Source organism: Equus przewalskii, chromosome 16 (assembly GCF_037783145.1).
Source record: "Equus przewalskii isolate Varuska chromosome 16, EquPr2, whole genome shotgun sequence".
In the NCBI taxonomy this organism is placed as follows: domain Eukaryota; kingdom Metazoa; phylum Chordata; class Mammalia; order Perissodactyla; family Equidae; genus Equus; species Equus przewalskii.
In genome coordinates, this window is record NC_091846.1 from 306,992 (window position 1) to 320,760 (window position 13,769).

At 39.8% G+C, this 13,769-nt stretch overlaps 1 protein-coding gene across 9 annotated transcripts in view; it reads left to right on the forward strand.

Moving 5' to 3' along the window:
- The first annotated feature begins 10,297 nt into the window (after window positions 1-10,297).
- PARP4 (poly(ADP-ribose) polymerase family member 4) overlaps window positions 10,298-13,769 on the forward strand; it is a 131,878-nt gene continuing 128,406 nt past the window's right edge. For 8 of the 9 annotated variants that reach the window (XM_070577762.1, XM_070577760.1, XM_070577763.1 and 5 more), the window contains exon 1: window positions 10,344-10,466. The gene's annotated coding sequence lies outside the window, so the exon portion shown is untranslated. Of the gene's footprint in view, window positions 10,316-10,343; window positions 10,467-13,769 lie in introns of those variants that run through there. The other variant, XM_070577758.1, reaches the window with a different exon arrangement.

The window sequence follows — 13,769 nt, forward strand, 5'->3', positions numbered from 1 at the left end:
ATATCTTGTTATATATCTATTCAGATTTTCTATTTCTTCCTGAGTAAGTGGTGGTAGTTTGCCTGTTTCTAGGAATTTCTCTGTTTCATCTAGGTTATCTAATTTGTTGACGTACAATTGTTCATAGGTTCTCTTATAGTCCTTGTTTCTGTAAAGTCAGTAATAATGTTCCCACTTTCATTTTTTATTTTAATAATTTGAGTATTCCCTCTTTTTTCTTTGTGAATCTAGCTAAAATTTTGTCAATTTTGTTGATCTTTTCAAAAACCAACTTTTTATTTGATTGATTCTGTTTTTCTATTCTCTATTTCAAAATGCTCTAATCATTATTTCCTTCTGCTGGCTTTTGGTTTAATTTGCCCTTCTGGTGTATAGTTAAGCTGTTGATTTCAGATCTTCCTTCTTTTTAAATATAGGCTATAAATTTCCCTCTGAATACATTCACTGCATCCCATAAGTTTTGGTATGTTATGTTTTTGTTTTCATCTCAAAGAACTTTCTAATTACTCTTGTGATTTCTTCTTTTTAACATAGGTTAAATGTATTTTGTTTAATTTCCACATCTTTGCTATTTTTCTGGGTTTTCTCCTGTTACTGATTTCTAGCTTCATTCTGTATAAATCAGAGAAGGTACTTGGTATGATTTCAGTTATTTTAAATTTACTGAAAGTTGCTTGGTGACCTAACATATGGTCTATCCTGGAGTACGTTCCATGTACATTGAAAAGAATATGTATTCTGGAGTGACATCAGCATCACGGTGGAGTGAGGTCTGTCAGAAATCTTCTCCCTCCAAAATACAACAAAAAGAAATCCAGACTCCAACACAGGACATCCAAAGTCAACAGAAAAAGTGTCAGAGAGATCCACGCAGGCATACGACCAAAGGCAGAGAGGCTAGAACTCCCCTCAGAGGTGTAATGGGGTAAGAGAAATCTTCACTCCCTTACCTATAGACTGCAGTCAGGACTGCAGGAGGCCTTCTCGAGGGGAGGAACAGGGGAGGGAACATTCATTCACGGGAACATCAAGGACCCTTGCAGCCTAGAAGGAAGCCCTCTAACGGGGCAAAAGCTTTCACAGGGGGTGATGCTATCAAGCCAAAACACCAGGAGAACAGAGGGGGAAAACCCCGAGAGCATGCAGGAGAAAGCACCCCTCCTCCCTCCCGTGCAGCATGTCTCTAGTCCCTAGGATTTCAGCTGAAGGCAGAGGGCTCAGAATATGGGGCTCTTGACCCCCACCCATTGGCAATATGTGGTACCTGCAACCTAATGACGCCAGGATACAAAAACACAGAACTCTAGCAGTATCAAACACTATATTAAATCTCCAGATTAGCAAGAAAATGAGTACCCAGAAATCAGTGCTTAGGACGCAGAAATATGTAATCTAAACAACAATGAATTCAAAACAGCTACAATGAAAAAACTCAATGAGATAAAAGAGAATGTAGAAAAACAATTCAATGAGTTCTAGAACTACTTCACAAAAGAGATTGAAACTGTAAAGAAAAATCAATCAGAAATATTGGAGATGAAAGACACAATAGAAGAAATAAAATATGGATTCCCTGAATGCTTGAGCAGACGCCATAGGGGAACATATCAGCATAATCTAAGATAGACATGTTGAAATGCTCCAGATAGAGGAGGAGAGAGAACTAAGACTAAAAAGAAATGAGGAAAGTCTCTGAGAAATATCAGACTCAATTAGGAAATGCAACATAAAAATTATAGGTATTCAAGAAGGAGAAGAGAAGGAGAATGGAGTAGAAAGTTTGCCCAGAGAAATAACAGCAGAGAACTTCCTAAACCTAGGGAAGGAAATCCATGTGGAAGAGGCTGCCAGATCTCCTAAATATGTCCATGTAAAAAGACCTACTGCAAGGCATATAGTGGTGAAACTGGCAAAACTGAATGACAATGAAAGAATACTAAAGGTAGCAAGGCAGAAGAAAATAACCTACAAAAGAACCCCCATCAGGCTTTCAGCAGGTTTCTCTGCAGAAACCTTACAGGCTAAGAGAAACTGGAATGACATATTGAAATCACTAAAGGACCAACACTTTCAGGCAAGAATACTCTATCCAGTGAAAATATCCTTCAGATATGATGGAGAAATAAAAAACTTTCCTAGACAAACATAAGCTAAGGGAGTTCGTAGCCACGAGACCCCACCTACAAGAAATCCTCAAGAAGGCCCTCATACCTGGGAAAAAAAGAGAGAAAGGTGTTACAAAGCACAGAATAAGGAGTTAAATAGATAGAGTCAAAGCAGATAGAAAAATACCCAAGTATAGTATTAAAGACAGGGGTAAAGAAAACACCAAAAACAAAGATAATTTTGTCATTTTAACCACAAACATAACAAAAAATGGAATAAGATGTGAGAAAAACAAGTTAGGAGGGGAAGAGGAAAGAACTGAAGTGGTTTAGTTTAAAGAAATTAGAGGTAATTAGAAAAGGCACTATCTTATCGACAAGATTTTTGAATACAAACCTCAGGGTAACCACTAAACAAAAAGGCAGAACAGAGATACAAATAATAAATAAGCAGAAAACAAAGAAACACAACATAAAAAACTACATAACTCGACCGGTAGACCAAAATACACAGGATGAGAAACAAAGGAAATGCAGAAAAAGAGTGATAAAATGGCAGCAGTAAATCAATAATCATCCTAAACATAAATGGACTGAATTCTTCAATAAAAAGACACAGAGTGGTGAGATGGATTAAAGAAGAAGACCCAACAATATGCTGCCTCTAGGAAACACATCTCAGCTCCAATGACAAACAGGCTCAGAGTGAAGGGATGGAAGATGATACTCCAAGCTAATGGCAAACAAAAGAAAGCAGGTGTTGCCATACTTATATCAGACAAAGTAGACTTCAAGAGGAGACACGTAAAGAGAGACAAATAGAGACAGTATATAAATGATCAAAGGGACAGTCCATCAAGAAGAAATAACACTTATAAATATCTATGCACCCATCACAGGAGCACCAAAGTACATGAAGCAACTATTAACAAACCTAAAAGGAGACAGTAATAATAACACAATAAGAGTAGGGGACCTCAACACTACACTCACATCAATGGATAGATCATCCAGACAGAAAATCAACAAGGAAACAGTGGAATTATATGAAAAGCTAGACCAGATGGACTTAACAGACATATAGAACACTCCTCCCAAAACAGCAGAATTCTCATTCTTCTCAAGTGTGCATGGAACATTCTCAAGGATAGACCGTATATTGGGAAACAAGGCAAGGCTCAATAAATCTAAGAAGATTGAAATAATAACAAGCGTTTTTTCCAATCACAATGCTAAAAAGCTAGAAATTAAATACAAGAAAAAGGCTGAGAAAAGGACAAAGATGTGGAAACTAAACAACATGCTATTGAATGAGCAATGGCTCGTTGAAGAAATTAAAAGAGAAATCAAAAAATATCTGGAGACAAAATGAAAACATCCCATTACAACTCATATGGGATGCAGCAAAAGCTGTATTAAGATGGAAATTTATCACAATACAGGCTCACCTTAACAAACAAGAAAAAACCCAAATAAGCAAGCTCCAACTATACCTAATTGAATTAGAAAAAGAAGAACAAAGATGGAAGTCAGCAGAAAGGAGAGAAATAATAAAAATCAGAGCAGAAATTAATGGTATTGAAACAAAAAAGGCAGTAGAAAGGATCAATGAAACAAAGAGCTGCTTCTTTGAGAAGATAAATAAAATTGAAAAATCGCTAGCCAGACTTACAAAGAAAAAAAGAGAGAAAGCTCAGATAAGTAAAACTAGAAACGAAAGAGCAGAAATAACAACAGATACCACAGAAATACAACAGATTATAAGAGAATACTACAAAAAACTATATGCCAACAAAAAGGACAATCTAGAGGAAACGGATAAATTCTTAGACTCATACAACCTCCCAAAGCTGAATCAAGAAGAAATAGAGGATCTGAATAGACCGATCACAAGTAAAGAGATTGAAACGTAATCAAAAGCATCCCAAAGAATAAAAGCCCAGAACCAGATGGCTTCCCTAGAGAATTCTACCAAAGTTTCAGAGAGGACTTAATACCTATCCTTCTCAAGCTATTCCAAAAAATTAGGGAAGATGGAAAAGTTCCTGACACATTCTACGAGGCCAACATCACTCTGATGCCAAAGCCTGACAGAGACAACACAAAAAAGGAAAACTACAGGCCAATATTGCTGATGAATAGAGATGCAAAAATTCTCAACAAAATATTGGCAGCCTGAATACAGCAATACATCAAAAAGATCATACATCATGATCAAGTGGATTTATTCCAGGGACACAGGGATGGTTCAACATCTGCTAATCAATCAATGTGATACACCACATTAACAAAATGAGGAATAAAAACCACATGGTCATCTCAATAAATGCAGAGAAAGCACCTGACAAGCTCCAACAGCCATTTATGACAAAACTCTTAACAAAATGGGGATAGAAGGAAATTACCTCAACATAGTAAAGGCCATATATGACAAACCCACAGCCAACATCATACTCAATGGAGAAAAACTGAATGCCATCCATCTGAGAACAAGAACAAGATAAGGATGCCCACTATGACCACTCTTATTCAACACAGTACTGGAGATTTTGGCCAGAGCAATTAGGTAATAGAAAGGGATAAAAGGAATCCAAATAGGGAGTGAAGAAGTGAAACTCTCACTGCTTGCAGATGACATGACCTTATATATAGAAAACCCTGAATAATCCATTGGAAAACTATTAGGAATAATTAACAACTACAGTAAATTTGCAGGGTACAAAATCAGCTTGCAAAATTCAGCTGCATTTCTATACTCTAATAATGAACTTACAGAAAGAGAACTCAAGAATACAATTCCACGTACAATTGCAAAAAAAAAAAAAAAAGAGAGAGAGAGAATAAAGTACCGAGGAATAAATTTAAGGAGGCAAGGGACTTATACAATGAAAACTATAAGACATTATTGAAAAAAATAGATAATGACATAAAGAGATGGAAAGCAATTCCATGCACATGGATTGGAAGAATAACCATAGCTAAAATGTCCATACTACCCAAAGCAATCTACAGATTCAATGCAATCCCAATCAGAATCCCAATGACATTCTTCATGGAAATAGAGCAAAGAATCCTAAAATTCATATGGAACAACAAAAGACCCCAAATTGCTAAAGCAGTCCTGAGCAAAAAAGAACAAAGAAGGAGGCATCACAATCCCTGACTTCAAAATGTAGTACAAAGCCATAGTGACCCAAACAGCATGGTACTGGTACAAAACAGGCACAAAGATCAAAGGAACAGAACTGAAAGCCCAGAAATAAAACCACACATATACAGACAGCTAATCTTCGACAAAGGTGCCAAGAACATACAATGGAGAGAAGACAGTCTCTTCAATAAATGGTGCTGGGAAAACTGGACAGCCACATGCCAATGAATGAAGGTAGACCATTATCTCATGCCATACACAAAAATTAACTCAACATGGATCAAAGACTTGAAGATAAGTCCTGAAACCATAAAACTCCTGGAAGATAATATAGGTTATACACTCTTTGACATGGAACTTAAAAGGATCTTTTCGAATACCATGTCTTCTCAGACAAGGGAAACAAAAGAAAAAATAAATAAGTGGGAGTTCATCAGACTAAAGAGCTTCTGCAAGGCAAAAGAAACTAGGATCAAAACAAAGAGACAACCCACCAATTTGGAGAAAATTTTGGAAAATCATATATCCAATAAGGGGTTAATCCCGATAATATATAAGGAACTCACACAACTGAACAACAAAAACACAAACATCACGATCAAAAAATGGGCAGAGGATATGAACAGACATTTTTCCAAAGAAGATATAGAGATGGCCAACAGGCACATGAAAAGATGTTCAACATCACTAATCATCAGGGAAATGCAAATCAAAACTACACTAAGATACCACCTTACACTTGTTAAAATGGCTATAATCACTAAGACTAAAAATAACAAATGTTGGAGAGGGTGTGGAGAAAAGGGAACACTCATACACTGGTGGTGAATGCAAACTGGTGCAGCCACTATGGAAAACAGTGTGGAGATTCCTCAAAAAACTAAAACTAGAACTACCTTATGACCCAGCTATCCCACTACTGGGTATCTACCCAAACAACTTGAAATCAACAATCCAAAGTAACATATGCACCTCTATGTTCAACACAGCACTATTCACAATAGCCAAGACATGGAAACAATCCAAGTGCCCATCAACTGACGACTGGATAAAGAAGATGTGGTATATTTATACAATGGAATACTACTCAGGCAGAAAAAAGACAAATTCATCCCACTTGCTATGACATGGAAGGACCTGGAGGGAATTATGCTTAGTGAAATAAGCCAGACTGAGAAAGACAACCACCAGGGGATTTCACTCACATGTGGAATATAAACAAGCACATGGACAAAGAAAACAGTTCAGTGGTTACCTGGGAAAGGGAGGTAGGGGGTGGTTACAGGGGGTGAAGGGGAGCACCTATGTGGTGACAGACAAGAAATAATGTACAACTGAAATTTCACAACGATGTAAACTATTATGAACTCAAGTTTTTTAAAAAATGCCAACAAAAAAAGTATGTATTCTGCTGTTGTTGTGTGAAGTGTTCTGTATATGTCTTCTAGGTCTCATTGGTCTATCGTTTCTATTTCCTTATTAATCTTCTCTCCAGTTGTTCTATCACGTATTGAAAGTTGGGTATTGAAGTCTCCAAGTATTATTGTAGAACTATTTCTCCCTTCAGTCATGTCAAGTTTTGCTTCATGTTTTGAGGCTCTGTTGTTAGATGAGTACATAGTTATAATTGTTCTATCTTCTTGATGTATCGACTCATTTCCTAATATATAATGTCCTTTGTCTCTTGTAATCATTTGAGTTAAAATCTATTTTGTCTGGTATAGGCTTTTCTGCTCTCTTTTGGTTACTGTTTGCATGGAATGTCTTTTTTTCCATCCTTTCACTTTCAACCTCTTGTGTTTTTGGATGTAAGGTGAATTTCTTGTGGAAACATATAGTTGAGTCATTTTTTTTTTTAATCCTTTCCGCCAATGTCTACCTTTTATTTGGAGAGTTTAAGTAATTACTGCTAACGACAGACTTCTGCCATTTTGGGTTTTTTCCCTAAGTGGCTTATATCTTTTTTGTTCTCCAGTTTCTCCATAACTGTCTTCTTTTGTGTTTAATTGATTTTTTTGGTATATGCCATTGTGATTCCCTTCCTATTAACTTTTCCATATATTTTTAAAATTTTCTTTGTGGTTACCTTAGGGGTTACAATTAGCTTCTTAAACTTATGACCACCTGATTTGAATTAATAGTAACTTAGATTAAATAGTATACAAAAACTATGCTCCTGTACGTCTCCATCCCTTCCCCTTTATCTATTATTGTCACAAATTACATCATTATACATCCTGTGCCCATTAACATAGCCTTATAATTATTGTTTTACGTGTTTGTCTATTAAATCATATAGGAAAAAAGAGTACTTACAAACCAAAAATAGCATACTATAGGTTTTTATATTTACCTATATAGTTACCTTTATCAGTTTCTTTATTTCTTCATTTGACTTCAATTTACTGTCTGGTGTTCTTCATTTCAGCTTAAAGGACTCCCTTTAGCATTTCCAGGAAAGCAGACCTACTAGCAGTGAACACCTACAGCTTTTATCTATCTGGAACCATCTTAATTTCTCTTTCAGGTTTTCTGGGTGACAGTTTTGCTGGGTATAGAATTCCTGGTTTCTAGTTTTTTTTTCCCTTCAGTTCTTTAAATATATTCCACGGCCTTCTGGCCTCCACAGTTCTGCTGAGAAACTGCCTGTTGATCTTTTTTGATAATCCCACATATGGGACAATTTGCTCCTCTCTTGGTGCTTTCAAGATTCTCTCTTTGTCTTTCAGCAATTTGATTATAATGGGTCTTGGCGTGGATCTCTTTGAGCTTCCCTACCTGGAGTTCATAGAGAATTTTAGATGTGTTCCTCCCTATCTTTTATCAAATTTGTGGAGTTCTGACCATTATTTCTTCAAATATTCTTTCTCTCTTTCATTTCTTTCTGGGACTCCCACTGTGCATACGTTAGTACCACTGATGATTACTCACAGGTTCCTTAGGCTCTGTACACTTTTCCTTCATTCTTTTTTCCTTCTGTTCCTCAGACGTGATCATTTCAATTGCCGTACCTTCAGGTTTGCTCATTCTTCTGCTTCCTCACATCGACTACTGAGCACCTCTAGTGAATTTTTAATTTCAGTTATTATACTTTCGCTCTCCAAAATTTCTATTTGGTTCTTTTTTATAATTCCTGTCTCTTTATTAGTATTCTCTACTTGTTGAGACATTGTTTCCCTGGTTTCCTTTAGTTGTTTGTCCATATTTTCCTTTAGTTCTTTCAGCATATTGAAGATAGTTTATTTAATGCATTTGTTGAATAAGTCCTATGTTTGTGCTTCCTCAGGGACGGTTTCTGTTCATTTCTTTTTTCCTTTGAATGGGCCATATTTTCAAGTTCCTTTATGTGCTTCCTAACTTTCTGTTGTAAACTGGACATTTTTAGTATTGTAATGTGGCCACTCTAGAAATCAGATTCTTTCTCCTCCCCAGGATTTCCTGTTGTTGCTTGCTGTGGGTTGTAGTTTGTTTAGTGACTTTTAGAAACTATTTTTGTAAAGCTGTATTCTTTGTCATCTGTGCTCTCTCAAGTCTGTGTTCCTTTAGTTTAGTGCTTCTAGTGGTTTGACGGAGCTTTTCTTAAATGCCGGGTGGTAAAAATAAAAAAGGAAAAAAAAGAGAGAGAGAAGGAAGAAAAAAAAAAAATACTCTCCAGGTCTTTGCAGATTGGCTCTGTATAGGGGCATTCCTCCTACGTTTAAGTAGGCCATTTATAACTTGGCCTTAATCTCCACTTCCCGCTGTGCTGAGCCTAAAAACCAGCCAGAGGTGAAATCTTATGGCATTCTCAAGTCTTTTCTGAGCGTGGGTCCTGCCGTGGGCCTATGTGCAGCTTCCTAGATGCTCTAGTATACATAGGAGCCTTTCAAAGCCCTTAATCTCCAAAAATAAAATCTTAACTCCTGACCTTTCCTCTCATGCTGTTTCTCCTACATCTTCAGCCTGTCTGTTGTTTGCCTCAGGCAGCAGTGGTTGTTCATTTGCTTTTCAATGTTTTTGAGGTACACCCTCCAAGTAGCTGTTTTTCCGCCCTGAGAGAGTCTGAGTTGGGGAAAAGAAAGTCAAGCCCCTTGCCTTCAGGGAGCCCCCAGCCAGGTCGAGACAGAGAAACACAACTCTTTAGGACAAAGAACTGTGCTCCCTCCAGAACCAGGTTACCCACACTCGTCAGAGGGTGGCCAAGGGAAGCGCAGCTGGAGTCAGTTCAAACAGGTAAAGGTCTCCCACCTTGTTTCAGTGGCCTTTCTCCTGGGTACACACTTACTTGATTGCTGTTAACCTTTAAAAATGATCTTGGAAGAAGGATGGACCCTGTGCTCCGTACTGCATCATTTTTGCTGATGTAAGCTAACACTTAAGTTGATTCTTATAAAACCCTGTAAGGTAGGCAGTAATGATGAAATGTGGGCCCCAGTAAAGTACCTTGTCTACAATCCCCTGGGTAACAAAGAGTAGAATCAGGTTTCAAATCCATACCGTTTCTACATCTTTTCTATTCTCATTTTCTTCAGTATCTGCGGGATTTTATTCTTTCCCATTACTTTACCCTGTACTCAATGAATCTCCAGCTCCACCTCTCTGGAATGGCAGATATAGATTTCTAACTACGGAGGAACACTACCATGAATGTCAAACTCAGGAAGTCCTAAACTAAATTCATTATCTTACCCTCCTGTTTCCCCAATCCCAAACCGTCCAGAAATTTCTTTCCAGCTCCCTGGAATTCCCTTCATTCCTCGGTTAAACTGCAGCACCATCCATCCGCTTTTCCCAAACTCCAACTTTGGAGTTACCCTCATTGGGCAAATCTCGCCTGAAAGATGAAACTGAAAAATCCTGAACCGTTGGGCTGACCCCAGAAGAGAAACCCAGCCCCAGCCCGCCGCCTAATTTCCAGCGCAGCCCCGCGACCGTCCTCGCAGGAGCCCGCGGTCGGCGGGGTGCGGGCCGCAGCCTAGGAGGCAGCCGAGGGCGGGGTTCCGGCAGCGCTCTCGCTGACTCGGCCCCTCCCAGCCGCGCCCCAGGTCAGCGCCCGGAGCCCAGGGGCCCGGGATCCGGAAGCGCCCGGAGCGGGCAGCAGGAGCGGGGAGCGCCCGGGATCCGGAAGCGCCCGGAGCGGGGAGCAGGAGCGGGGAGCAGGAGCGGGGAGCGCCCGGAGCGGGGAGCAGGAGCAGGAGCGGGGAACAGGAGCGGGCCAGATTCTCAGGAAGGTGCGTGGGCGCCGCTTGCGGCCGACCACCCCGGCCCAGGCCGGTCGCCGTCGAGGGTGCCGGTGGTCGGGCGGGGAAGGTGGCCGCACCGACCTCCCGCAGGAGAAACGGGCTCACTCCGTCCGCCTCGCCGACGCGGTCGCGCCGCGGTCTTCGAGGGCTGGCTGTTGGGGGTTGGCGGTGCTCGCGCGGGCGCGGCCGGGCGACGCTGCGGCGATCTGGCGCGGGCGCGGGCTCGCGACGCTGCGGCGATCTGGCGCGGGCGCGGGCTCGCGACGCTGCGGCGATCTGGTGCGGGCGCGGGCTCGCGACGGAACAGGTCGGAGACACCCGGGAGAGTCGGCGCTCGGTCCGGGTGTCTGGACGCGTCCCGCGCTCTGCAGAATGAGCGCATTGCAGACCTCGGTGTTTCTTATCTCTAATATGCCAGACAGCCTTTGTTCTGAAAGTTAGATTTCAAAGGAAACTTCTGCAAAAAATAAAGTATTTTAGTGAACTATCAGGGAATATAATCTGACTTCGTGAGTAGTTAGGAACACCGTGATAGAAACACTTAACGTGCTTGTTGAAGTACAACATTGAAAACCTGGAAATCAGTTAAATATTCTACGGATAATTCCGAATGACTCATCTAGGGGACTGAGTGGGTAAATGTCGGCTTCTAGAAAAACAGGGCTTTGCTGAATGTTCAGCCTTTCGATTCTGGATTGCCAAATGACAATAAACATATAAAAACATTTAAAATGTGGTGTTAAGATAAAGGAGAAACTCTCTCTGAATATGAGCATGTTGCGGATTCTTTCATTATATGTGACGACCGTTTCTTCAGTTAGCACTTGTTGGGTCCCCTCTGTATGCTCCGCTGTAGCATGCCGTGGAAGTGGGAGCAGTGCCGACGGAGGTGGCCTTCTTAGGGGTTGATAGTCCCATTAGGGAGGTGCGGTATTGACCCCATTGGAGTCCGAATATGCAAATAGTGTCAAAAGGCTTTTCTGTAATCCTAGCCCTTAATTGATAGGTGAAAGAATTCTAGTAAGCAAGCATGTATTGAATGCCTACTGTGTACCAAAAGTGGTCTAGATTCTAGGGATAGAAAGGTAAACAGGGCACAGCCTGTCACGTAGGATTGGCCCTTCTGGAGAAACTGATAATGTTAAGAGTGGAAAACAGCCAGTGATTGTAGAGAGGTGTGTGCTTAAACCTGCCTGCTGTGGGGCTGTCGGGAGGGCACAGCCAGGCAGCGAATCAGAGCGAGGGGAGTTCCAGCAAGGCTTTCTGCATAGGGAGACCCTGAGGCTCTTGACAGAAGAAAATGCCAGTTGTTAAAGACATGAAACTGAGGCAGGAAGCCTCTTGCTCCCAGCTGCTCCATTGGTTTCTGGATTGTGTAGCCCTGAATTTGTGAAGGGAATGCTGAGTTTCTCAGGAGCTGGGGCTGTGTGCCATTGTCTGGTGCCCCTAAAACAGGGCCTGAGGGGTGGAGGACACCCAACAGATCTCATACATACAGAAGCCCTGGTGGAAACAGGAACGGAAGCTGACTGTTGCTTAGAGAAAGCTTGCAAAGGAGGAAGAGACTAGTGGCGCGGGTCTGTCAGGAAGCTGCTGACTCCAAGAGGCTAGGCCTTGAGAGAGACCCCAGGTACCGTGGGCAGGAAGAGAGAAGCCAAGGCCTGACTTGAGATTTCACAGAATTTGGAGTGTTAGTTTCTCTACCTCCCACGTGGCCTCAGCCGCTAAGAATGGGCCAGAGATTTATGCTTATAATATTTATTATGCTCTGGCTTCACAACAATGTGAATGTACTTAATGCCACTGAGCTGTACATTTAAAAATGGCTAAAAGCATAAATTTTATGTTAGGTACATTTTACCACACGCACACACAAAAAGGCTGAAAAGTATCTATAGTGTTTGATCCACTAATTCCACTTATAACTTTATATTCTAAGGAAACAGTGACAGAGATTTCGCCAAAAATGTGTGTACAAATATTTTCCTCAAAGTGTGTTTATGGTAATGAACAATTTTAAATAACCAAATATCTGAGGACTTAGAGAAGAGTTAAATAACACCAAGCTTATGTAGCTACTATAAATATTTTCAAAGAATATTTAGTGATATGGGAAAATTCTCATTAAAAGTTAGTTAAGAGGGGGCCGGCCTGGTGGCGCAGCGGTTAAGTTCCCATGTTCCGCTTCTCGGCTGCCCAGGGTTCGCCGGTTCGGATCCTGGGTGTGGACATGGCACCGTTTGACATGCCATGCTGTGGTAGGCGTCCCACATATCAAGTAGAGGAAGATGGGCACGGATGTTAGCTCAGGGCCAGTCTTCCTCAACAAAAAGAGGAGGATTGGCAGTAGTTAGCTCAGGGCTGATCTTCCTCAAAAAGAAAAAAAGATGAGAGAAACTGGCTATAAAATTAAGTAAACAATATTAATAAGTAATATGTATTTTTATAAAAATAACATAAAATATAAGTGATACAGGAAAAAATAATACCAGAAAGAGATATCAAAATATCAACAGTGGGCTTATTTCTAGATGGAGAGATCATAGATGCTTTTTTTAGAAACACCTTTATTGAGGTATAATTTACGTATCATTAAATTCACTCATTTTAATTGTATGATTCAAAGATTTTAAATAAAATTACATATCATTAAATTCACTCGTTTTAATTTTATGATTCAAAGATTTATTTCAATAAATTCACCAAGTTGTGCACCATCATGACAATCTAGTTTAGAACATTTCCATCACTGTGGGTGTTTTTTATTTTTCTTCATAATGGTTAACTTTGGGGGAGAAGTTATTTTTAAAAAGACAAATACATAGGAATTTCCTAATACATTAGGAAATTTAAGCAAAATGAAAGTAATACAATTTAAGCTAAAACTGAAAAGTAATATAATTTCACAAGAATAAAAATTATTTAAACTCTTTGACTGAGTACTGTTAAAGACTTTGTTTTCTAAGACAATCGTTGGAGTTGCAAACAAAAATTTACATATAAGGATGTACATCACAGCTTTGTTTTTAATACTAAAATTTAGAAACAATTTGATTACCCAACAATATAGGAATAGTTCATTTATGGTGCATATCTAAGGTAGCCTCTATTAAAAATGTTTCCAAGAATGTCTAATGATAAAATGCTAAAGATAAAACCCTGACATAAAATGCAAGATAGTTATCGTGAATATAGTATGATTTCAATTTTGATAATAATATAGCCCATTACAGTATATACACATAAAAAAAAGCCTGGAAAAAAAAAGCCACAAAAAAAAGTTAACATGGC